At 39.2% G+C, this 26,605-nt stretch overlaps 1 protein-coding gene across 6 annotated transcripts in view; it reads left to right on the plus strand.

Annotated features, from left to right (window-relative positions):
* The window catches only part of LOC106090138 (protein Tob1), a 133,345-nt gene that overhangs the window by 144 nt on the left and 106,596 nt on the right, over nt 1–26,605 (plus strand). Inside the window, exons 1-2 of one of the 6 annotated variants that reach the window (XM_059366940.1) lie at nt 14,635–14,734; nt 15,264–15,535. The gene's annotated coding sequence lies outside the window, so the exon portion shown is untranslated. Of the gene's footprint in view, nt 1–14,634; nt 15,536–26,605 lie in introns of those variants that run through there. The other 5 variants (XM_059366938.1, XM_059366939.1, XM_059366941.1 and 2 more) reach the window with 5 other exon arrangements.

A 26,605-nucleotide genomic window follows, 5' to 3' on the forward strand; every position in this document is an offset into this window, starting at 1 on the left:
CTAACGCACTTTAAGTGAGCGCACAACACACAGTCACAGCAACGTAACACTAAGACAAAAGGAAAATATTTAAAGTACCAATGAATTTTTGTGCAAAAATAATACAGCAAAATACTAGAAAAAAATTTAAGCTAGCTTTGGCCTCTTCCCCTTCTTAACACCCACACTTTAACGCGCGTATAATTGTGTTTCGCTATGCTGCTGCTGTTGCTGGTGTGTTGGTTGGTTGGTTGGAAAAGTCTTATGTAAACATTTGGCTTCACATTTTTGTGTATAATTAAAAGAAAGCTTAACTTACTTATAAGACTTACACTCAAACACATACACATACAAACATACATACGAGGCCATGCACAGGCATTTGAACATTTAAACGCTTCATAAAAAGTAATTGCTAAAGAGTTTAAGCAAAGCCAGCATATTGAGAAAATTTAACCTAGTCCTTCGTTTGTTAAGACAGCTAAATACTTAATTTCGGTTTTTATTACATTGACATCTGCACGAATACGAAATAAATATAAAAAATAATCTATTTTATTGCATCAAAATTCTAAACGTTTTATATTGGAAATATTGAGGAAATTGGTTTTTTTGATTGCAATCAATTTATATATTTTTTTTTTTTTTTGAGTGTAAATAAAGGTCTGGAAGTGCTTAACTGTAGGCTCAACAAATTTGTTTGTAAACCTAAAATGCTGTTGAGTATAAAATAATCTGTGACGAATGACTTGTTTGCCGTGGGTGATGTTGAAGTTAGATGCACCAAAAGAATAAAATAAGTAAAAGTGCTACTTGGGAGCATTAGAACAATTATAACAAGTAAAAGTGTGCTAAGTTTGGCCGGGCCGAATCTTTATACCCTCCATCATGGATCGCATTTGTCAAGTTCTTTGGCAAAATGTCTCTTTATAGGCAAACAAAGGATAATGGCTAAGAATGGCTATGAGATATACCTAGTTATGAATCGATTGGAGCCAAACTTTGGCTGTTAGAGACCAAATTGGAATTCGATGTGGAAAAATGCATCCAAACGGTATAAGAATTTCGCCCTCTAGAGGCTAAAGAATTCAAGATCCGATATCGGTTTATATGGAGCTATATTAGGTTGTGAACCGATTTAGACCATACTTGGCACAGTAGTTGGAAATCAAAACAAACCACACGTAAAATTTCAGCCAAATCCAATAATAATTGCGCCCTCTAGAGCCTCAAGAAGAAGCGCTATATCAGATTATAAACCAATTTAAACCATACTTAACACCGTCGTTGATCGTAAAACCAAAAAACTTCATGCAGAATTTCAACCAAACCCGATGAAAATTGCGCCCTCTAGAGGCTCAAGAAGTTGAGATCCGAAATCGGTTTATATGGAAGCTATATCAGGTTATAAACCGATTTCAACCATATTTGATACAGTTGTTGAAAGTCAAACCAAACCAATTCATGATAAATTTCAGCCCAATCGGTTAATAGTTGCACCCTCTATCGGCTCAAGAAGTGAAGATACGAGATCGGTTTGTATGAGAGCTGTATCAGATAATACAACGATTTAGGCCATATTTGGCAATATTGTTGATGGTCAAATTAAAACACTTCGTGCAAAATTTCAGCCAAATCCGATAATAATTGCGCCCTCTAGAGACTAAGGAAGTTAAGATCCGAAATCAGTTTATATGGGAGTTATATCAGGTTATAAACCAATTTCAACCATATTTGACACAGTTGTTGAAAGTCAAAACAAACCACTTCGTGCAAAATTTCAGCCCAATCGGTTAATACAATAATTGCGCCCTCTATCGGCTCAAGAAGTGAAGATCCGAAATCGGTTTATATGGGAGCTATATCAGATAATAAACAGATTTTGGCCATACTGAGCACAGTTATTGAAAGTCAAACCAAACCACTTCACGCAAAATTTCAGCCCAATCGGTTTATAATTACGCCCTCCAGAGGCTCAAGAAGTTAAGATCCGAAATCCGTTAATATGGGAGTTATATTAGGTTACAAACCGATTTGAACCATACTTGGCACTGTTGTTGGAAGTGAAAACAAACCACTTCGTGCAAAATTTCAGCCCAATCGGTTAATAGTTGCGCCCTCTATCGGCTCAAGAAATGAAGATACGAGATCGGTTTGTATGGGAGCTATATCAGGTTATTAACCGTTTCAGACCATATTTGGCACAGTTGTTGATGGTCAAACCAAAACATTTCATGCAAAAATTCACCCAAATCGGATAATAATTTTGCGCCCTCTATTGGCTCAAGAAGTCAAGACCCGAGATGGGTTTATATGCAAGCTATATCGCTATATCAGGTTATGAACCGATTAGAACCATAATTAGCTCAGTTATTAGAAGTAAAAATAAAATACCTAGTTCAAAATTTCAGCAAAATCGGATATGCATTGCGCCCTCTTGAGGCTCAAGGAGTCAAGATCCAGGATAAGTTTATATTATAGTTATATCAAAACATGGACCGATATGGCCCATTTACCATCCCAACCGAGTTTTATATATTTTTTTGCTTGATCGAGTCTTAACGTTAGAAGCTTGGGAGTGTTTCGGGAGCACGGCCGCTGAGTGACTCGGTAGGTTTATTTGCGATCGGGTACGCTGTTAGGTGGCACGGAGGCACAGACTTATACTCGGTAGGTCACATGGATTAGTGATTCAGAGGCACATCCCAATACACGGTGGGCACTGGTTGGTGTCTAGGAGGCACACCCCAATACATGGCACAATAAGCACTGTTCAGGTTACCGGCTTTCACGGTGCGAGGATGCGGCGAGGTATTTGGGCACGGGAAACAAAGAAAGTCGCACCCTTAGATACGGTGCGATGCGTGGTACACGGGTTCACTAGGTGGCGGCACGAGGAGGCGAGAAAGGCCAATCCTTTGATAATAGGGGGGTTTCGGGCGCGGGTTGGTGGCTATGAGGCACACCCTAGTACACGGCACAATGCACGAGTTGAAAGCTAGGCGCACACCCTAGTACACGGCACTGTTCGAATTCACTAGGTGACGACACCAGGAGGCGAGAGTGCGGTGGCAAGTGACCTTATTATACGGCACCATACGCTGCTTGGTGGCTAGGTGGCACAACCTCATACACAATACGGTTAAACTTCACAGCGGAACGGTACGAGGAGGCGAGAGAGGGCACTCCGGGGTTCGGGCGCGGTGGCAACAGAGTGGTAGGAAGGCACACACTATTGTACGGCACCATATGCTGGTTAGTGCCTAGGAGGCATCCTAGTACACAGTACTGTTCGGGTTCACTAGGTGACACAACAAAGAGGCGAGAGAGGGCACTACGTTGATAAGAGAGGGTTTCGGGAGCGGTGGCAAGAGAATGGCAAGGCACAGTAAACGGTTTGGTAGCTATGAGGCACTCCCTAGCACACAGCACTGTTCGGGTTCACTAAGAGACGAGAAAGGGCACTCCGTTGATAAAGAGGAATTTCGGGCGGAATGACAAAAGAGGCACCCTTATTATACGGCACAATACTCGTATTGGTGGCTAGGAGGCACACCATAGTACACGGCGCACAATACACCCTAATATGTGCCACTGTTCACTTCACATGATCACAAAGCTAAGAGACAGAGTAACACCGGGCACTGGGCGAAGAATGGGCACACCCCAATATGTTTTAGGCAATAAGTCACTCTTAGTTAACTCTACTCACCACGTCTGCATGGCTTCTGGCTCTTTCGTTGACTGTCTTAAGTACTCGGCGCGACTTACTTTTATAAGCGCTTATACTGGACCTCGCCACGTACTTGTTAAGCCCCTGAACTGGTTGGTCTAAGGAAGAACAGCAGAAAGATTTTCACCAAGGCGAAAGCCACAAGGGCACCACCCAATTGGAACGTTTATGAGTTTGAGCTTAGAAAATATTGGGTTGCCCAAAAAGTAATTGCGGATTTTTCATATAGTCGGCGTTGACAAATTTTTTCACAGCTTGTGACTCTGTAATTGCATTCTTTCTTCTGTCAGTTGTCAGCTGTTACTTTTAGCTTGCTTTAGAAAAAAAGTGTTAAAAAAGTATATTTGATTAAAGTTCATTCTAAGTTTTATTAAAAATGCATTTACTTTCTTTTAAAAAATCCGCAATTATTGGGTTGTCCCCAATACAAGGGCGAGCTGAAAAAGTCTCAGAAAAAATCCTGGGTGGAACTCAGCAGCTCCATGGGGGATACATCTGAGGCCTATAGGCTAAGGTAGTTTCCATCCTCGAAACTTATTACGGTGGGATATATTTAGAATTCAGAGAATCTACGGTCAATGTCTAGAGAGGAAATACTAAAACTACTCGTTGATACACATTTTCCGGCAAACTCTCCAACGGCAAATGTGGGTCCAGAAGAAGTTGTCACTCGTATGCATTCGTCGGAGGTTATTGGGGAAATTGTGTCTGAATCAAAAAACCTTTGGACAATAAGAAGTTGCGACTCCTTTTACTCGCCAGGGAATTGTAGAGTAAATGAGCTTGCAAGACAAGGAACTACCTTACACATTTCAGGGAAACTGGAATCTGTGGGTATGCCTCAGGCGACATATTAGTTAATTCTTCAAAACAGGCCCTAAGGGCTCTACTCTAAAATTATGTGGACTTATCAAGACTTGAAGTGTTCTACCGCTTTGCCGTCTTTAGCTAGAACCGATGTCTCAATCATTGTATCCCTTACGATAGGTCACTATCTGATCGGCAAACATGCTGACAGAGAGAAGGTTGCAAGTAACGACTTCTGCAGAAGCTGTGAGGACGTCGAGGAAGCAGAGCCAGAGCATAACATCTGCTGCGTGTGCGTCCCACACTGTCAGTCGAAAGGAGTTCCACTTTAGGCTCTAATTTCTTTGAGAACCTTTTAACATTTGCAAGCTATTGGGCTTTTTATAGCGATCTGAGTGGTTCAAATGTAGGAACTAGGAATTTCTTTAAGAACCTTTTAACATTTGCAAGCTATTGGGCTTTTTATAGCGATCTGAGTGGTTCAAATGTAGGAACTAGAATATACCTTCCGTAAAACGTCTAAGTGAGTCCGAAACGTCTAAGTGGCAGTGGCCTAAACGTTACCTAAGCCAGTATGGTCATGGCCTATTGAAACAGGAGATGTCTTAAAGTTTATAACACCATAACATCCAATATTAAATTTATTGGACATTGTTGCGTATGAGTACTTTTAAATAATTTTGTGCACATATGACATACAACATACGCCACCTGGGAAACTCATTTTCTTGACATAAAACTACTTATTTTTAAATCAAATTACCAAATCATCTGTGCTATGGAATGTACGTCATTCCTTTTTAGACTGGCACATATTCGCAGACATACCACGCATCTCTGACATATATTATGATAAAGTCATGGTTTGTCCTGATGATTTCTTTGAAATCCACCAGTGATCAAAGAAGTCATTAGCGAATCCTTCGAGCCAAATTTTGTGAGGACCGATTAATAAACAATCAAATTATTGCAGCATCAGTCAAAATCGGACGAAAATAAATTGAAGCTACAATATATCTAAACATGCACCGAATTTTGCCATAACAGTTTTTATACCCACCACCATAGGAAAGGGGACATATTAATTTAGTTATTTCGTTTGTAACACATCGACATATCAATTTCCGACCCTACAAAGTATATATATTTCTGATCTTCGACAATTAACGATTTCCGCGCGTGTGTTCGTCAGTTGTCAGATATTGAGTTTAAATTTTGCACATATTCGTATTTCTTCTACAAGCAGGTTAAGTTCTTGAATGGGCCAAATCGGACTATTTTTTGATATAGCTGCCACATAGACCTATCCGGCGATTTAGGGTCTTAAGCCCGTAAAAGACGCATTTTTGTCCAATTTCACTGAAATTAGACACAGAAAGTTTTACAAGGGGCCCCGATATTCAAACCGATATTCGGACCACATTCTGTCTGTTGCAGGAGACTGAAAATCCCCGCCGTCACAATCAAAAAAAGGGAGGGAAAGGTATCGAAAAGTGAACCGACAAACCCTATGTGGGTGGTTACCCGGTTGGATTGGGCTCAAGGTTTGCGCCAGAGGGAAGATCAGAAACGGTACTGTGGCAGCAGCAGCTATTTCAGCATCTAAGAAGGATTCGTCCATACCGCAAGTGTCCAGTGTCCTGAGAAAGAGCGGATCCACTGCTTTCTCATCTGCCCTTGGATGCGTAAGGAAACTCATCATTACTACATTGAACGAATCTTATGGAGATAAACAAAGCCGACGAGACGGACTCAGAAGATGAGGCTAACGCAAACAGTGGTGAATTGATTGGAATGGCTGATTCCTGCTTATGGTCGGATTTCTTCAGATAAATACCCACCATTATACGGCCGCTTTGGGGGCAATTAAGGTCCTTCTGATGGCAGGAAGATTTGAAGTGCTCCATATCCAGGAACCACGGGTATGTAGAGGAATAGTTCGTGGACTAAGAATTCCTGGATTTAAACTACTCAAGGGTCGATTGAGAGTCGTAAGCCAATATATGCCACAATTATTATCAGATTTCACTGAAACTTGAAACAGTGAGTTGATTAAAGCCTCCCGATATCCGACTCAAGTATGGTTCAGATTGGACTTTATTAAGATATAGCTGCCATATAGACCGATCTGCCGATTGAGCGTATTAAGCCCATAAAAGCCGCAATTACTATTTGATGGTTGAGATCGGAACGGATCATAATAAGGAATAGCTGTCATGTACACCGATCTGCTGGTTTAGGGTTTTAAGCCAATAAAATCCGCCATTTTTATCCGATTTCCCTGAAATTTGGAATAGTTAGTTAATTGAAGCTTCCCGATATCCGACCCAAATATGATCCAGATCGGATCAAGATCGGAACCGAGCAGGGACATACTTCTCACACACCAATGAGTGTTTCCGATTCAGTTCGACACCTCTTTGGAAAAATTTTTTACATGACCTCGCGAATGTCGCCAGCATTAAGAAGGAAAACCACCGCCTTCAATTTTGTCCGATGTTCTCGCCATGATTCGAACGCAGGCGAACGTTATTCCAAATCGACCAAAAATATATAGGAGAGCTATATCCAAATCTGAACCGATTTCTTCCATACTCAATAGGCTTCGTCTGTAGGCCAAAAAAATGCCTTTGCCAAATTTGAAAATAATCGGATTAAAAATGCCACCTTTACTTTGTACACAAATTAAATGGACAGACAGACGGACAGACTGACAGATGGATAGACAAGCAGACAGACAGACGGACGGACAGACAGACGGACAGACAGACGGACAGACAGACGGACAGACAGACGGACAGACAGACGGACAGACAGACGGACAGACAGACGGACAGACAGACAGACAGACAGACGGACAGACATACGGACAGACATACGGACAGACAGACGGACAGACAGACAGACGGACAGACAGACAGACAGACAGACGGACAGACAGACAGACAGACAGACGGACAGACAGACGGACAGACAGACGGACAGACGGACAGACGGACAGACTGACGGACAGACGGACAGACAGACGGACAGACAGACGGACAGACAGACGGACAGACAGACGGACAGACAGACAGACGGACAGACATACGGACATAGCTAAATCGAATCAGAAAGTGATTCTGAGTCGATCGGTATACTTATCAATGGGTCTATCTTTCGTCCTTCTGGGTATTACAAACAAATGCACTAAGTTTTAATACCCTATACCATAGTAGTGGTGTAGGGTATAATTATATACTGAGCCGATCGGTATACTTATCAATGTGTCTCCCTGTCTCCCTCTCTCTTCATTCTGGGTGTTACAAATAAATTCAATGATTTATAATACCCTGTACCACAGCAGTGGTGTAGGGTAGGGTACTCTGGCAAAAATTTAAGGTGACTTCTCACACCTGCTTGGCAAGTTATGTCTATGCCAAATTAACAGGAATTAAATCAACACCATTACAATGATTCAGTCTAGTTGCTGATAATACCTTCTGAAATATTTATGTGCCATTATACAAGTCGATTGCGCAGTTAACCATTTGATGTCCCAAATATAGCCAAGATTTCAATAATGGTAATCTCTCCATTTGTTTGCTAAATGAGAATTTTACCAGTAATGTATATTTTTGTTGAAAAATTATAAATAAACACTACCCACATCAAAAGAAATCCACAATATGGATTTTTTGCTATTCCTACTAAAATAGAAACATAAATTAAGGCTTCCACGTGTCCTCTGTACACATTGACCGCTTTTTTTTCTTTTCGTTTCTTTTCTTGATTATACAAAAATTGCTTACCTTCGTCAATCAACAGTAAACACATTTGTCATAACCCTACCCAAATTTCCATTCGTCCTGCCGATAACATATATATGTACAGGTGGATTTTGATGTAAGACCATGTTGAACAATATTGAAATTGAACCCTTAAGTAATTTGGCCCTCTACAATGGAATAACACGAGCAGTGCTTTCCAAAAACTGCTCGATGTACGCAAGTTACAAACAAACATCGACACCCAAAAAGCCAATCACACGAAGCATATCAACAGCAAACAAACAAAAAAATTGGAAGTAACATCAATAAAAAGGGCAGAATGATTAATAACATCTCAGACATTCCATCTTCCCAGGCTTGGACACAAAATTAATGTCTACATAAAATATGCACACCTGTCGATCGATTCAAAGGGGTGTGGAGGGGTGGAGGGGTGGAGGGGGGTAAGGCAACGAAAGTATCTCCTGCTTTGTTAAAGCCTTAACAGAATGGACGAGTGAATGGAAGTGGCGACTGAGTGAATTGCTATGTCAAGCTATGATTTGCCATATGCCAATCATGAACATGACCTTCAAAACACCTCTGTTGTTGTTGGTATGTTTTTTTTTTTTTTGCTTTAGTCCCACCAAAATTATAGCTCATTTGCATGGTATTGTTGGCTTATCACTCCTACTCACACAAACACACACTCACACTCGCACATAAACAAAAGCAGTGATACTTGCAAGCGAACATTACAATAAGGCTTTTTAGTCTTAAAGCGCCAACAGGGACCAACAGCTGGTCATTCGACTCTAAACCCCCAGACATCAATCGTGAAAGGAATTGAAAAAGTTTTGTGTTATTTATAACCCCCCATTCCCCACATACATAAATGGAGTGTTGCTTCTTCATTCACAGATGCTTTACGAGGGAGTAGCTCTAAAGTTTTAATGCATTACTGAATAGGGAGCAGGAAATGGATATTTTCTGTTTTGTTTTGTTTTTTTTTTCGCATTTAGTACTCCCACAACACGTGTATCAATACAAGGGGCCAATAAAAAGTGGGCAAGTACTTAGCATCGTTCACCTTAAACGGAATTGAGTTGTTAAAACCTTAAACAAAAATTCTTACATTGTGTACAAACAAGGTGTTTAAAAAAAAATTTGGTGCTTTATTAAGTTCTAAGAAAAAGTTAGGCTGGTAATGATTGAAATAAATTTTTTAAGATTTTCAACAGTGCTCCCGTTTTATGGGCTTTAAACACTTAAATAACATTGAAAACAATGTAAGAGCGTGCTAAGTTCGGCCGGGCCGAATCTAATAAACCCTCCACCATGGTCGCATCTGTCGAGTTCTTGGCGCAGTATCTGTTTTTAGGCAAACAAAGTATAATGAATAAGGACGCAGGAGCAGCTGTATCAAGTTATAGTCCGATTCGGGGCTTAAAGAAGCCAAATCGGGAGGTCGGTTTATATGGGAGCTGTATCAAGCTATAGATCGATTCTGGCCATGGAAGGAGCCGTAGTACAAAATTTGTGCCAAATCGGATGACAATTTCGCCCTCTAGAGGCGCAAGAAGTCAAGACCCAAGATCGGTTTATATGACAGCTATACCAGGTTATGGACCGATTTGAACCATACTTCGCACAGTTGTTGGAAGTGATATCAAAACACTATGTGCAAAATTTCAGTCAAATCGAATAAGAATTGCACCCTCTAGAGGCTCAAGAAGTCAAGATCGGTTTATATGACAGCTATATCATGGTATGGACCGATTTCCACCATACTAAAAACAGTTGTTGGAAGTGATATCAAAACACTACGTGTGAAATTTCAGTCAAATCGGACGAGAATTGCGCCCTCTAGAGGCTCAAGAAGTCAAGACCCAAGATCGGTTTGTATGGCAGCTATATCAAAACATGGACCGATTTGGCCCATTTACAATCCCAACCGACCTTCACTAATAAGAAGTATTTGTGCAAAATTTCAGTCAAATCGGACGAGAATTGCGCCCTCCAACGGCTCAAGAAGTCAAGACTCAAGATCGGTTTATATGGCAGCTATACCAGGTTGTGGACCGATTAGCACCATACTTCGCAAAGTCGTTGGAAGTAATATCAAAAAACTATGTACAAAATTTCAGTCAAATCGGACGAGAATTGCGCCCTATAGAGGCTCAAGAAGTCAAGACCCAAGATCGGTTTGTATGGCAGCTATATCATGTTATAGACCGATGTGAACCATACTTAGCACAGTTGTTGGAAGTGATATCAAAATACTATGTGCGAAATTTCAGTCAAATCGAATGAGAATTGCGCCCTCTAGAGGCTCAAGAAGTCAAGACCCAAGATCGGTTTGTATGGCAGCTATATCAAAACATTCACCGATTTGGCCCATTTACAATCTCAACCGACCTTCACTAATAAGAAGTATTTGTGCAAAATTTCAATCAAATCGGACGAGAATTGCGCCCTCCAGCGGCTCAAGAAGTCAAGACCCAAGATCGGTTTATATGGCAGCTATACCAGAGAAATAGTACGTTGAGTACCTTTATTGGTACTATTTGATACTTTCTTTATAAATTGAAGAGTTCTGAATTTTTGGCAACCTTATGGGTGGCAACCTTTATTTTGTTGGGTATGATGGGTGACTAAATTATCTATTCAAAATTCATACATTTTGATACCAAATTTGGTACCACTTGGTACTTTCGTTACAGATGGAGCAAGAGGTCTGAAATTTTTTCATGTAGATACAACTATGAAATATATGATGGGTGGCTAAATGATCTACCATTCTTGATCGTCTTGACATTCTAAGCCGATTAAGCCCTGTCCGTTCGTCTGTCGAAAGCACGCTTACTTTCGAAGGAGCAAAGATAGGTGCTTGAGATTTTCCACGAAAATTTCCAATTAGTGTAGGTTGGTTGGGATTGTAAATGGGCTATTTAAGACCATGTTTCGATATAGATGCCAAGTATGTTCCAAATCAGTTTATAACCTGATTATAACCTTATAAACCAAACTCGCATTTTGATTTCTTGAGCCGCTAAAGGGCGCAATTACAACCCGATTTGACTGAAATTTTGCATAGTGTTTCGTTATAAATTCCAACAACTGTTCTAAGTACGGTTCATAACCGCTCCCATACAAACCGATCTCAGCTATTGACTTCTGGAGCCGCTAGAGAGCAAAATTATTATCCGATTTGCCTGAATTTTTGCATGAGGTGTTTTGTTCTAACTTCCAACAACGGTGCTTATTATTGTCTAAATAGCTTCATGACCTAATATAGCTCCCATATAAACCGATCTCGGATCTAGACTTCTTGAACCGCTAGAGGGCGCAATTATTATCGGATTTGGCTGAAATTGAGCAAGAAGTGTTTTATTTTGTCTTCCAATAACTGTACCAAGTGTGGTCTTTATCGGCTTAAAACCTGATATAGCTCCCATATAAACCGACCTGGGATCTTGTCTTATTGAGCCGCTAGAGTCCGCAATTGTTATCCGATTTGGCTGAAATATAATATGAAGTAATTTGTTATAACTTCCAACAAATATGCCAAGTATGGTTAAAATCGGTTCATATCCTGATGTAGCTCCCATATAAACCGATCTAAGATTTTGATTTCTTGAGCCGCTAGAGGTCGCAAATAATATCCGATTTGTCTGAAATTTTCCATGAGGTGTTTTGTTTTAACTTCCAACAACTGTGTCAAGTGTGGTACAAATCGGTTCATATCCTGATATAGCTCCCATACAAACCGATCTCGAATCTGGACTGCTTGAGCCGCTAGAGGTCGCAATTATTATCCAATTTGGCTGAAATTGAGCAAGAAGTGTTTTGTTATGACTTCCAACAACTGTGCGAAGTATGGTCCTAATCGGTTCATAACCTGATATAGCTCCCATACAAACCGATCTCGTATCTAGACTTCTTGAACCGCTAGAGGGCGCAATTATTATCCGATTTGGCTGAAATTTAGCAAGAAGTGTTTTGTTATGACTTCCAACAACTGTGCCAAGTGTGGTCTTAATCGGTTTAAAACCTGATATAGCTCCCATATAAACCGATCTCCCGATTATACTTCGTGAGCCTCTGGAGGGCGCAATTATTACCCAATTTGGCTGAACAAGGACTTCCACTTTGGTTTCCAAACCAAGTATACCCCTAATCAATTCATAACTTGGCATAGCTCCAATAGCATAGCAATTCCTATCCATTATCCTTTGTTTGCCTAAAAAGAGATATCGGGCAAAGAACTTGACAAATGCTATCCATAGTGTAGGGTATATATGATTCGACCCGTTCGAACTTAGCACGCTTTTACTTGTTTCTATTGACGTAAACAGTTTCTGTCATAACAAGTAGATATCTTTGCTAATAAAACAAAATATTCTCTTTAAAAGATCATTGACGTCAAAAACACGCTTTAATTTTGTTGAGATTATGGATTTTTAATTTAGCATGATAAACTGTTTTAGAAAATATACTCTTGCTATGCATATTACATCATTATTTATGGTTTCATACAACTCTTTATTCCATCGGCCAAGAGCATAGCAACTCTATACCTCTATTAAAAAAAAATTGATAAAATTGTTTTTCAAATGCCCCCACTGTTCATAAAACACAAGCTATCTGATATATTGCAATTACATGTCATTTAAATAAACACAACAATTAACCTCTGACCTACCACACTCAATCACTTACTCACTCACTGATCGTTTGCGTCGTTTTCGTTTTCATGGTCATGGCATAAAGATCTTATACAAGGTTTTGAGACAATAACAAATTAATTACTTATGTGCGTATCCATGCTTGCATGCATGCTGGTAGGTAGGTATATTGACATGCATCTCACTCATATATATGACAACAATAACAACAAATCATTTAAAATGTGGATCAACCTTTGAAAGCAACAAACATATCCACCCCCAAAAATAATGAATGAAAACATACACATACTCTGCACTCTCAGCAGCAGAAGCAGCAACAACAACAACAACGAGGCTATTAACAACAAATACAATTCAATGAAATATTATTTTATGATATTTTACAGTAAATGATGGCAGCAGCACCAGTAGACAACAACAATAACAGTAATGTCTCCTCTATTAAAGGCCATTAAAGATTACAAAACCAAAAAGAAAATCTCAATGATTTGTAACTCGTTAACGCAGCACACACTCGCACTTGCTCTTCCACAAACATACAGCAGGCTTTTGTTTTCCAATATTTTGTTGACATTACAACAAATATGCCCCCCAATGTCTTGTTGTTGTTGTTGTCATTCTAGTTGTCGTCACTATAAGCTTCGCTGTTGTCGTCTTTAATGTTGACGTTCTCGTTGTCGCCGTCGACTTTTGGTTTTTGTTATTTTTGGTACTTTTGACAGTTACGTGTTTTTGGCGTTTGGCCTAAAACTACGCTACTGCAAACACAGTAATGGCACGCAGCTGAGTACTTCACACAAACAACTGGTACACATACATACATACAATGTAATTACATACATGCATTGAGCACAAATTGATACTCTTTGTGCAAAGTGTTTACGGGTTGGCAATGTGCGCGCACATATGTATGTCTGTTACTCTCCCCCGCCGCTTCACTGTATGGTTTATCCATATACAAACACCCACCTAGGTTCTCCGATATCGTTGGCGTATACTCAACGGCAACTCAACGACGTAACACATGCTCAGCAGCTAGCCAAACCAAATCTGTCATTCAGTCAGCCAGTCAGTCAGTCAGTTGGTCATATGCTATTGCTATTCTCATACACACAGATAGACTTTATGGCAGGTCTTTTGCATTAACAGCTTGAGAGGAGAGAGTGAGAGAGGGAGAGAGCAGAGCAAAGAACAGAGAGCCACGGTGTATGCACATGTACTTTGACATCCATACATACGAGTTTAACGAGTGTGCTGGCTCACAATAACAAAAGCTTTTAACAGAACTTGTAGTACTTTTTTTCTAACGCCATCGTCACTACAACAGCAGCTAGATGTTGTTGGGGGAGCTGTTATGTTGTTGTTGCTGCTGCTGCTGCAGTGGTGGTTCAGTCCTCTCCACTGTTATTTTTCAGCTACCAGAGGCCCCCTAGCTTTGTGGCTGCTAAAGATTTTCATTTTCGTTTTTCTCATGCAGCCAAACATCATCTTCTTCTCTTCACTCACTCACTCACTTACTTACCCAGGCGGCAAAGGCCCAAAGCAGCAGGCGTACTACATAACCCCCGTCAACAGAAAAAAACAACATCACCAAACCTACTCACAGCAAACAAACCGAGAACAGAGTCAACGAAGACGACGACGACGACGGCGTAACAACGAAGCCCCCACGAGAAGAACGCTCGAACATCACACACAATTATTGCTCTACTTACCGTTTGCCATACTCGGGCCCAATATTCTGCTGTCGTCTGTCGTAGTTAACAGTTGTCGTGGTACGTTGTGCAGCTCATCATCGTCCGCACGGTGAAGAGTGTTTTTTGGTTTTGTGTTGTTTTTCTACTGTTCTACTGAACATACACAGCAACCAGCATAATATACAAGAAAAGAAAAAAGCTAAAATTAAATTGAAAACAAGCAAGCAGAAAAAAAGAGTATCCCTCCTCCCCACTGCTTTAAAGGAATATACAAAAGTCAGCTGTTCAAGTTCTTTACCCCATATATATATATTCGTTTCTTTTTCTTTTTGGATAAGAGTAATTCTAGTCGCATTCGATTTAGTTCTATTTTTTATTTTTATTCAAGAGGAAAAGCTAAAAAAAAATTAAAAAGCAAAAAAGGATACTCCTATAAGGCAAAGAAACAAAGTGTCCTCCCACATTGAAACAACAGTGAAAGATTGTGTGAAAGAGTGTGCGTCTGTGTGCAAGAAGAACTGAAAAGGCTAGCAAAAAATTGTTAAAGTGTTAAACTTAATCATAACAAAAAGGTGTTAATTTTTTCTAATTTCTAATTTTTTTAAAGCAAGAAGTGTAACCCTTAAAAAAATCCAAAAAAAGTGTTTATAAAAAAATTCCCAAAAATCTCCAAACAACAAAAAAATCGAAACAAATCCTTATTATACCAAAACAAGAATAAACAAAAAAAAACAACAACAGCTACAACTGAATAGAAACATATTCACAAAATAACTGGAAATAAAATCGCTCATACGTTTGGTGGTCCTGTTATCAATTCGTTCGTTTCGCTGGTACAGAGAGGCGCTGCTGCACCACAAGCAGAACAATACAAAAAAGGTTTGTGGCCAAGAATTCTATTCTATGTTGACCTTTCCCTCTTAGCCTACCAACCTACCTACCTACCCATCTACCTACATTCTTACGAAAGAATTTTCTTCTCCCGCAAATGACATGGTCGACTGTTTGGCCCCGTTTAATAATGGAAATATTTTGTATAAGAAAAGCAAAAAAAAAAATATTACGTAAATTTTTTTTTCCGTTTTGTTTGTTTGGCTCTTTAGTGTAATGAATGAACCAGAAAAAAACCTACAAAAGAGAGCAAAAAAACAGTCACAACAGCTGAGCAGCACAAAATTTGCTTACATGAAGAATATTTTTAATTAATGTTTAACAACAACACCAAATACCAAAGGGGGAAAGCAGGCAAGCCACCAGGGGAAAACAACTAAAACATTTGTGTTTTCTTGTGTAATTACATAATTTATTGAAAAGTGCTTATTCTATAGTTTTTGTGATTTCTTGCTCGTCTTTTTTCTGGTCTATTCTTTGAATGACACCAAAAAACAAAAACAAACAAAACAAAAACATTTTAAAAACAAAGCTATCTTTTGTTGTCAGCAAGCATATAAATGGAAATTGTTGGCTAGTCTTCTTGCCTTAATAACGAAATGACTTAAATAAATCAAAAACAAACAAAAAATTGCAAATAATATTTATCTCTTTGTTTACATTGGCCTCAAGTGTTGTTGTGTAATTTCTTTCAAATGAAAAATCTTGTGCTAGCCTGTGAACTTTAAGTGCAAAACCTTTGCTGGGGTTTCTCTCTGCTTTAAAGGTCACCACAAGTTATTGACAGACGCAGTAACGTAACGTGACCTAAGAGATAGGTGCACTGAGACACACACACACACACATGCATATAGATGTCAGTATTGTATTAGTTGATGGTCAAGGTTTCAGGATGTGCTGTTATTAATATAACTGAGAAATGGAATTCATCTTTTTTGAATAAAAGAACCAGAGGGGAGTTTAATAATGAAAGGAAAGATTTTTCAAAAAAATAAAATAATTAGTAAGGCAAAAAATAACAAGACAAAAATTTTTAAATTCAATTTGCACAAAAAAAAACAGTAGCTGACTTAAATTAAACAAGTAAGAGCGTGCTAAGTTCGGCCGGGCCGAATCTTCTATACCCTTCACCATAGATCGCATTTGGCTAGTTCTATGCACAGTATCTCTCCTTAGGCAAACAAAGGTTATTGAATAAGAACGGTTATGCCATTGGAGCTATAACAAGTTATCGTCCGATTCGGACCATAAATGAATGCTGAACATTGTAGAAGTCATTGCGTAATATTTCAGTTCATTCTGATAAGAATTGCACCTTGTAGGGGCTCAAGAAGCAAAATCGGGAGATATTTTTATATGGGAACTGCATCAAGCTATTGATCGATTCAGACCATATTAGACACGTATGTTGAAAGTCATGAAAGAAGCCGTTGTACAAAAGTTCTGCCAAATCGGATGAGAATTGCGCCCTCTATAGGCTCAAGAAGTCAAGATCTCAGATCGATGTATATGACAGCTATATCATGTTATATACGGATTTGCGCCATACTAAGCACAGTTATTGGAAGTCATAACAAAACATCTCATGCAAAATTTCAGTCAAATCGGATAAGAATTGCTCCCTCTAGAGCCTCAAGAAGTCAAGATCCAAGATCGGTTTATATGACATCTATACCAGATTATAAACCGATTTGAATTACACTTAGTACAGTTTTTGGAAGTGATACCAAAATACCATGTGCAAAATTTCAGTCAAATCGGACGAGAATTGCTCCCTCTAGAGGCTCAAGAAGTCAAGACCCAAGATCGGTTTATATGGCAGCTATACCAGATTATGAACCGATTTGAATCATACCTAGCGAAAGTTGTTGGAAGTGATACTAAAACACCATAAGCAAAATTTCAGTCAAATCGGATGAGAATTGCTCCCTCTAAAGGCTCAAGAAGTCAAGACCCAAGATCGGTTTATATGGCGGCTATATCAAAACATGGACCAATTTGAGCCATACTTAGCGCAGTTGTTGAAGGTGATACCAAATCACTATGTGGAAAATTTCAGTCAAATCGGACGAGAATTGCTCCCTCTAGAGGCTCAAGAAGTCAAGATCCCAGATCGACTTATATGGCAGCTATATCAGGTTATATAGCGATTTGCGCCATACTTAGCACAGTTATTGGAAGTCATAACAAAACACCTCATGCAAATTTTAAGCCAAATCGGATTATAATTGCCCTCTCTATTGGCTCAAGATGTCAAGATCCAAGATCGGTTTATATGACAGCTATACCAAATTATGAACCGATTTGAATCATACTTAGCGCAGTTGTTGGAAGTGATACCAAATCTTCACGTGCAAAATTTCAGTCAAATCGGATGAGAATTGCTCCCTCAAGAGGCTCAAGAAGTCAAGACCCAAGATCGGTTTATATGGCAGCAATATCAAAACATGAACCAATTTGAGCCATACTTAGCGCAGTTGGTGAAAGTGATACCAAAACATTACGTGCAAAATTTCAGTCAAATCGGATGAGAATTGCTCCCTCTAGCGGCTCAAGAAGTCAAGACCCTAGATCGGTTTATATGGCAGCAATATCAAAACATGAACCAATTTGAGCCATACTTAGTACAGTTGTTGAAAGTGATACCAAAACACCACTTGCAAAATTTCAGTCAAATCGGAATAGAATTGCTCCCTCTAGAGGCTCAAGAAGTCAAGAGCCAAGATCAGTTTATATGGCAGCTATATCAAAACATGAACCAATTTGAGCCATACTTAGTACAGTTGTTGAAAGTTGTACCACGTGCAAAATTTCAGTCAAATCGGAATAGAATTGCTCCCTCTAGAAGCTGAAGAAGTCAAGACCCAAGATCGGCCCATTTACAATCCCAACCGAGCTACACTAATAAAAAATATTTGTGCGAAATTTCAAGCGGGTAGCTTTACAGACGGACGGACAGACGGACGGACGGACGGACAGACGGACGGACGGACGGACAGACGGACGGACAGACGGACGGACAGACGGACGGACGGACGGACAGACGGACGGACAGACGGACGGACGGACGGACGGCTCAAGTCTTCAAAGTTAGGACAAAATAATTTTCAGTTAAATTTTTAGAAAAATGTGATCCGCAACAAAATACATGGAATGACGAATATTACTGCACCCACTTGTCTATTGATGAGTCCTGTTTTTGAATCATCCTTATAAAACTTGTTACTACAGTTTGATGTCTGCTCTAAGTTTAATTGTTTCAGTGTTATTTTAATACGCGTCTTACTAAATCTCAAGGATACAGTTTTTGGTCTCATAACGCGACACATAGGACTACGAGCTCACTTATGCAAAATCGGTGCGGCAAATGATGGCATGTGTGTAGGGCATTTGGGGAAGATGATGAGACGTTGGAGCATTTCGTATGTCATTGCCCGACTTTCGCTGCGAACAGACACCGGTACTTAGAGGGGGACACGATACCAGACCTGAACCAACTTAGGGGAGAGGTATGGAAAACAATGATTTCCTTTTTAGTTTTTAGAGCGCACAACAAGTCGACTACTGGCTTAGGTGTATGTCTATAGTGGCATGGGGCAGATTAATATCTGCACCCTCTTTTTAACCCAACCTAATCTAAATCTCAAGTAAATTTTCTTACTACACAGTGAAAATTGACAAATTTATTAATTTCTCCGACACATATTGGAGAAATTTTTTTTAAATTTAAAGTAGTCAACACAATACCTTTCCTTATAATTCAATTTGTCAAATACACGCGCCTTGCACTAACGGTTGGAATACAATACCCTTCGTCAGTGAAAATTTCTTTATATTGGGTTGCCCAAAAAGTAATTGCGGATTTTTCATATAGTCGGCGTTGACAAATTTTTTCACAGCTTATGACTCTGTAATTGCATTCTTTCTTCTGTCAGTTATCAGCTGTTACTTTTAGCTCGCTTTAGAAAAAAAGTTTAAAAAAGTATATTTGATTAAAGTTCATTCTAAGTTTTATTAAAAATGCATTTACTTTCTTTTAAAAAATCCGCAATTACTTTTTGGGCAACCTATGTGTATAAAATACACTATAAGCAGTACGAGTGAGTACTGTTAAAATTTCTTCACTAAAGAGTTACCTCAAAAATTTGAGATGACTACCAAAAGCATGTGTCTATATGTATGTGTGGATAGACATATACATGTATTCAACCTCATATTACTCTACTGGCCTCTTCCTTTGCCAAGGCATAAACAAGAATTCAATATTTCAATTTTTATGATACCCATCATATCACCAACACGAAATTACAAAACAAAAAACACAAAACTCAATAACGAACTGTCAATCAGAATTCCTTGTGGATGCATCAATCTAAAATTCCAATTGATAACAATGATATGCTACTAAAATGGAAAAATCTTTGACAAATGCGGTATGGGGATGATTTTTATGTATCCGTTATTCCCTGTTGATTGGGGATGAGGACTTGAATAACTTCAAATATCTTTAAAGTCAGTTAGTAGAGCATTTTTTATGTTAACTTCTTCAATATCCTGCTGCTGTTTTTCAATATCCTTTATCAGGAAACATCATTATTGATCTTAGAATGCTTGTTTGTTAGTTTTGTTGCTGATAATAGATAGGATTTTCTAAAATCTATCACAACAGACTTCTAATTTAGCAGTTAGAAAAACAAACAAAAAAAAAAGTAAGAAGGCATTAAGTTTGGCCGGGCTGAACTTTGGATACCCACCACCTCGGGTATATAAAGGCATTCAGTTTGGCCGGGCCGAACTTTCGATACCCACCGCCTCGGGTATATATGTAAATCCCATTTCGTCACAATCCGGTGAAAATTGGATAACTTAAGCACCCAAATTCGGCACGGACATTGAGTGGTCTAATAAATATAAGTCAGTGTTTAAATTTGTAGAACAGAATATTGGTCTCTTTGGCAGATGTACCCAATTATAAACCGATCTGAACCATATTAAGGTCGGATATCGTGAGGCTAAGAAAAACTAACTGTTTCAAATTTCAGGGAAATCGGGTAATAAATAAAGCTTTTATTGGCTTCAGACCCTTTATCGGCAGATCGGTCTATATGGCTGCTATATACAAAACTAGCTGAACCGGGCCCGCTCCGCTGCGCCTTCTTTTACTTTATATAAATATTCAAAGGAAACAAAAGTTTCCACTCAGTGAGTTGGCTTTAAAAATACATATCGGATTCGTGCTCTACTCTACATACCCTCTTATTTCAGCCTCATTTCGCAATAGTCAGCAAATACTTCCAATATATTGGGTTGCCCAAAAACTAATTGCGGATTTTTCATATAGTCGGCGTTAACAAATTTTTTTACAGCTTGTGACTCTGTAATTGCATTCTTTCTTCTGTCAGTTATCAGCTGTTACTTTTAGCTTGCTTTAGAAAAAAAGTGTAAAAAAAGTATATTTGATTAAAGTTCTTTCTAAGTTTTATTCAAAATGCATTTACTTTCTTTTAAAAAATCCGCAATTACTTTTTGGGCAACCCAATATTTGGGGTTGTGGGAGTGGGGTGACCCCATGGACAATTTTCCCGAATATTGATATCAGATTCGTGCTTTACACCCAAAGACCTTTCATTTGAGCCCCATATTGCTATGGTCTTAAACTTGTCCCTTTTGGGGAGAGACGGCCCCCCAAACACTTGGTCCCATATTCATATTCTAATTCTACACTCAAATACCTTTTATTTAGCCCCATATTCCCATGGTCAGTTTGGGGGGTGTTTTTTGAGGAAGGTTGGACCCCCAAAAACGTGGTCCCACATTGGGATATAAGATTCGTATTCTACTCGCAAATACCTTTCATTTGAGTCCCATATTGCCATGGTCGGTAAATATGTCCGATTTAGGGGTGTTTTGGGGGTTGGGGTGATCCCCCTAACACTTGGACCGACAATTGGATATCAGATACGTTTTCTTAACCTAAATACCTTTCATTTGAGTCCCATATTGTCGTGATTGGTCTAAATATATGTTTGGTGGGTGGGTTTTAGGGTAGGGCGGCCCCCCTAGGTACCCCATCCGAAATTTGGATACCAAATTTTTATTTTTAGGATACTATATGAGAGCACACAAAATTTCGCTTAAATCGCATCAAACTTCTCAAAGATCTGGCGTTTCTGAAAATTAGGGTAAGGGGGAGGGTCCACTCCCCCTTCAGATATCGGAAAATTTAGAATGCTATTTTCACCACGGGATCATTATGCACCATCTGTGAAAATTTCAAGAAAATCGGTTCAGCCGTTTCTGAGTCTATAAGGAACACACAAACATACAAATAAACAAACAGACATACAAACAAACATACAAACAAACATACAAACAAACATACAAACATACAAACAAACCTACAAACAAACACAATTTGAATTTTATATATAAGATTAGTCCGATCTGAACAATATTTGGGCCCTATGTTAGGAGGCCAAATTTCAGCGAAATCGCTTAAAAAATAAAGCTTTATGGGCTTCAGACCCTTTATCGGCAGATCGGTCTATATGGTTGCTATATCTGAATATAGTCCGCTCTGAACCACATTTGGATCCTATGTTAGGAGGCCCAAAACTACTCACTATTTCAAAATTCAGCGAAATCGGACAAAAAAATAAAGCTTTTATGGGCTTCAGACCCTTTATCGGGAGATCGGTCTATATGGCAGCTATATACAAAATTAGTCGGATCTGAACAATATTTGGGTCCTATGTTAGGAGGCCTAAAACTACTCACTGTTGAAAATTTCGAAATCGGTTAAAAAATAAAGCTTTTAGGGCATCAGACACTTTATCGGCAGATCGGTCTATATGGTAGCTATATCTAAATATAGTCCGATCTGAACCATATTTAGGTTCGAAGTTGGGAGGCCTGAAACTACTCACACTTTCAAAATTCAGCGAAATCGGTTAAAAAAAAATAATGCTTTTATGGGTTTCAGACCCTTTATCGGGAGATCGGTATACTTGGCAGCTATATCTAAATATGGAGACCGATCTAATCCATGTTTAGGTCAGATGTCGGGGGGCTTAAAACAGCCCACTGTTTCAAAATTCAGCGAAATCGGTTAAAAAATAATGCTTTTATGGGTTTCAGACCCTTTATCGGGAGCTCGGTCTACATGGCAGCTATATCTAAATATAGTGCGATCTGAACCATACTTAGGTCAGACATTGGGAGGCTTAAAATAAGCCACTGTTTCAAAATTCAGCGAAATTGGGTAATAAATAAAGCTTTTATGGGCTTCCGACCCTTTATTGGAAGATCAGTCTATATGACAGCTATATCTAAATATAGTCCGATCTAAACTATATTTGGGTCAGATGTCGGAAGGCCTAAAAACTAATCACTGTTTAAAATTTCAGCAAAATCGGATGGAAAGATTTTATGGTTATTAGACCCTTTATCAGAAAATCGGTCTATATAGCAGCTATATCCAAATATGGTCCGATTTGGCCCGTTCAAGAACTTAACCAAAGACGTATCTGTGCCAAATTTCAGTTCAATATCTCAACTTTTGAAGGCTCTAGAGTGATTACAACAGACTGACGGATAGACTGACAGACGGACAAACACGCGGACATCGTTATATCGTCTTAGAGTCTTATGTCTCAAAAGACATAAGACTATATATATACACTTTATAGAGTCGGAAATGGATATTTCGATGTATTGCAAACGGAATGACAAAATGAATATACCCCCTATCCTACGGTGGTGGGTATACAAAAGGTAAAGGTGTGCTAAGCTTATCTAGAGCATATTTCTATAACCCTTCATATAAGGCATGTTGAAATCTATTCGCTGCTACCATCCTCTGGATATACATATGTATGACACCAGATACCGCTCTGCTGTATCTTGAACTTCTACGCCTATTGTTACAAGTTCATCAACAGTCGCAATCGATTTTGCATGATCTTTGACAGTGGAAAAATGAGTTTGGAATGAATAATAGTTGCCATCTAGCCAAGTCCGTCCGTCCGTCTGTCTGTCTGGCTGTGGTAATCACGCTACAGTCTTTAGCCAGTAAGGAAAGGCTAAGGTCGGGCAGACCGCAGAGGTACATCAAAATTGATTCAAAATTGGATATAGCTCCCACATTATACAGTGGGCACCGCACGTCTTTTGCCTTTCCTTACTGGTTTATTACTCATTTGGAAGCCTCTGCCAAATTTCATCAAAATCGTTTCAGAGTTATATTTAGCTGGGCGCCTCGGTAGTCAAGTTGGTAGCATGGGTTCGATTCTCACCAGAGGCCTTTGTCTGTCGATACTAGGGTATCGCAATGGACTTCAAATTGTCTCGAAGCGTTTGTATCTTGGGACACTCTAACGAACACCTGAAGATCATATTCAAAAATTTGAGAATCAGTTTTCCAATTCAAAGTCTTTTTCTAAAGATTTTAAAAATCCAATCAATTGTTTAGTTCAAGTGCTTAAGATCCTTATGTGGAGGTTCACTTTCCACAAATTCGAGAAAAGTTCACTTTCCACCAATTCTAAACAAAAAAAATCACTTTTCCATAAATCATAAAAATTGTTTAGTTTTCCGCCAGATCATAAATCAATTGTGATATTTCATTTCAAATGATGATGAAGATGATGATCAAAGCATAACACGGCCATTATTGTTGCCATGACCGTTGGCAAAAAGACATCACATTCGAAAATATACATGGACATCCATTTAATTTTCATTTGTTTTTTTCTTTTTTCGTAATATTTTCTATCATAGAGAACGCGAGGTACAAACTATAAATAAATCACTTTTATGCCACACAAAACAAAAAACAAGTAAAAGCGTGCTAAGTTCGGCCGGGCCGAATTTTATATACCCTCCACCATGAATGGCAAACTCTGTGACAAATTCTTTGAATGATACTAGACAAAGTTATTGGAAGTAATAACAAAACACCAAGTACAACATTTCAGCCAAATTGAATAAGAATTGCGCCCTCTGGAGGCTCAAAAGATCGGGAAAATCGGAACAACGGCTTATAAGAGCCGATTTTCCCAATATTTTGGGCCTCCAGAGGGCGCAATTCTTATTCGATTTGCCTGAAATGTTGTACTTGGTGCTTTATCAACTTATGGACCGATTTGAACCTCACATTTGTTGGAAGTCAAAACAAAACACCACGTTCCAAAATTTCAGCCAAATCGAATAAGAATTACGCCCTCTAGAGGCTTAAAAATTATATCGGGAGACCAGCTTATAAGAGAGCTATATCAGGTTATGGACCGATTTGAACCACATTTGGCACAGTTGGCGGTAGTCACAAAAGAGCGCCACGTGCAAAGTTTCCGCCAATTTAGAAAAGAATTGCGCCCTCTAGAGGCTAAAGAAGTTAAATCGGGAGATCGGCTTATACGAGTGCCATATCAGTTTATAAAACGATTTGAACCACATATGACACAGTTGTTAAAAGCCATAAAAGCACGCCACGTGCAAAGTTTCAGCTTTATCGGAAAATACTAGCGCCATCTACAGGCTCAAGAAATGAAATCGGGAGATCTGCTTATACGAGAGCTATACCAGGTTATTGACCGATTTTGAATATATTTGTCAGGGTAGCTTGAAGTCATCCAAAAACGACACGCGCAAAATTTCAACCAAATTGGAAAAGAATAGCGACCTGTAGAGGCTCAGGAAATCAAATAGAGAGACCACCTTATACGGGAGCTACATCAGGTTATGGACGGATTTGAATCACATTTGGCACAGTTGTTACAAGTCACAAAAGAACGCCACGTACAAAATTTCAGCCTAATCGAAAAATATTGGGCTCCCTAGAGGCACTAGAAATGAAATCGGGAAATCGGTTGTTGTTGTTGTAGCCACATTTTCAAGTGGTGGTGCCGGTCCTAGTCAAGCTCCCGTAGGTGAGCAAGCTCGTTCCGGTCAAAAGGATCGATCGCCGGGGAAACAGGGTGACCATTGGTTATTTAAAGGCGCCAATAACTAGCCTTATCATAGGCACTCAGTATTTGCGCAAAAGACGGTGCCGCCCGGCCTGTCACTTAAACTCTCGCTGATTGCTCGCGACTGCCGTAGAGCATTCTACTATCCGCAACATGTGGACGCGCCCGGTAGATCGTAGCTAAGTATTTCGTGACAACAATGAATACCACACAGATCGGACCGCAATGATCCCACCACGTTATTGACCGATTTGGAATATATTTTTCACAGTTGCTTGAAGTCGTAGAAAAACGTCAGGTACAAAATTTCAGCCAAATCAAAAACGAATTGCGCCCTCTAGAGGCCCACAAATCAAATCGGAAGACCAGCTTATAAGAGTGATATATCAGGTTATGGACCGATTTGAAAGACTCTTGGCCCAGTTTTTTAAAGTCATAACAAAACGCCACGTGCAAAATTTCATTCAAATCGGATAAGTATCGCACCCTCTAGAGACTCAAGAAGTAAAATCGTAAAATCAGTTTATATGGGACTTATATCAGGTTATGGACCAAATTATAACATATTCAGCAAAGTTGTTTGAAGTCGTAGAAAAACATCCACCACAAAATTTCAATCAAATCGAATAAATATTGCGCCCTCTAGAGGCTCAAAAAATAAAATCGATGTATTCGAGCTATATCATGCTATGAACCGATTTAAACCACACGCGGCACAATTGTTGGAAATCGTAACGAAACGCCAAGTACAAAATTTCAGCTAAATTGGATTAGAATTGCGCCCTCTAGAGGCTCAAAAAGTAAAATCGGGAGCTCGGCTTATATGGGTTATCGACCAATCTGTACCACAGTTATTGAAAATCATTGCAAAACGTCACGTGCAAAACGTCAGTATAAACAGAAAAGAAAATTGCGCCCTCTAGAGGCTAAAGAGATGAAATTGGGAGATCAGTTTATATGACAGCTATATATCGAATTAAAATTCATTATGCAAAGTTTTTTGAAGTCGTAGAAAAGCATACATTGCAAAATTTCATTCAAATCGGATAAGTATTGCGACCTCTAGAGGCTCAAGAAGTAAAATCGCAGGATA

The sequence above is a fragment of the Stomoxys calcitrans genome, chromosome 4, assembly GCF_963082655.1.
Source record: "Stomoxys calcitrans chromosome 4, idStoCalc2.1, whole genome shotgun sequence".
In the NCBI taxonomy this organism is placed as follows: domain Eukaryota; kingdom Metazoa; phylum Arthropoda; class Insecta; order Diptera; family Muscidae; genus Stomoxys; species Stomoxys calcitrans.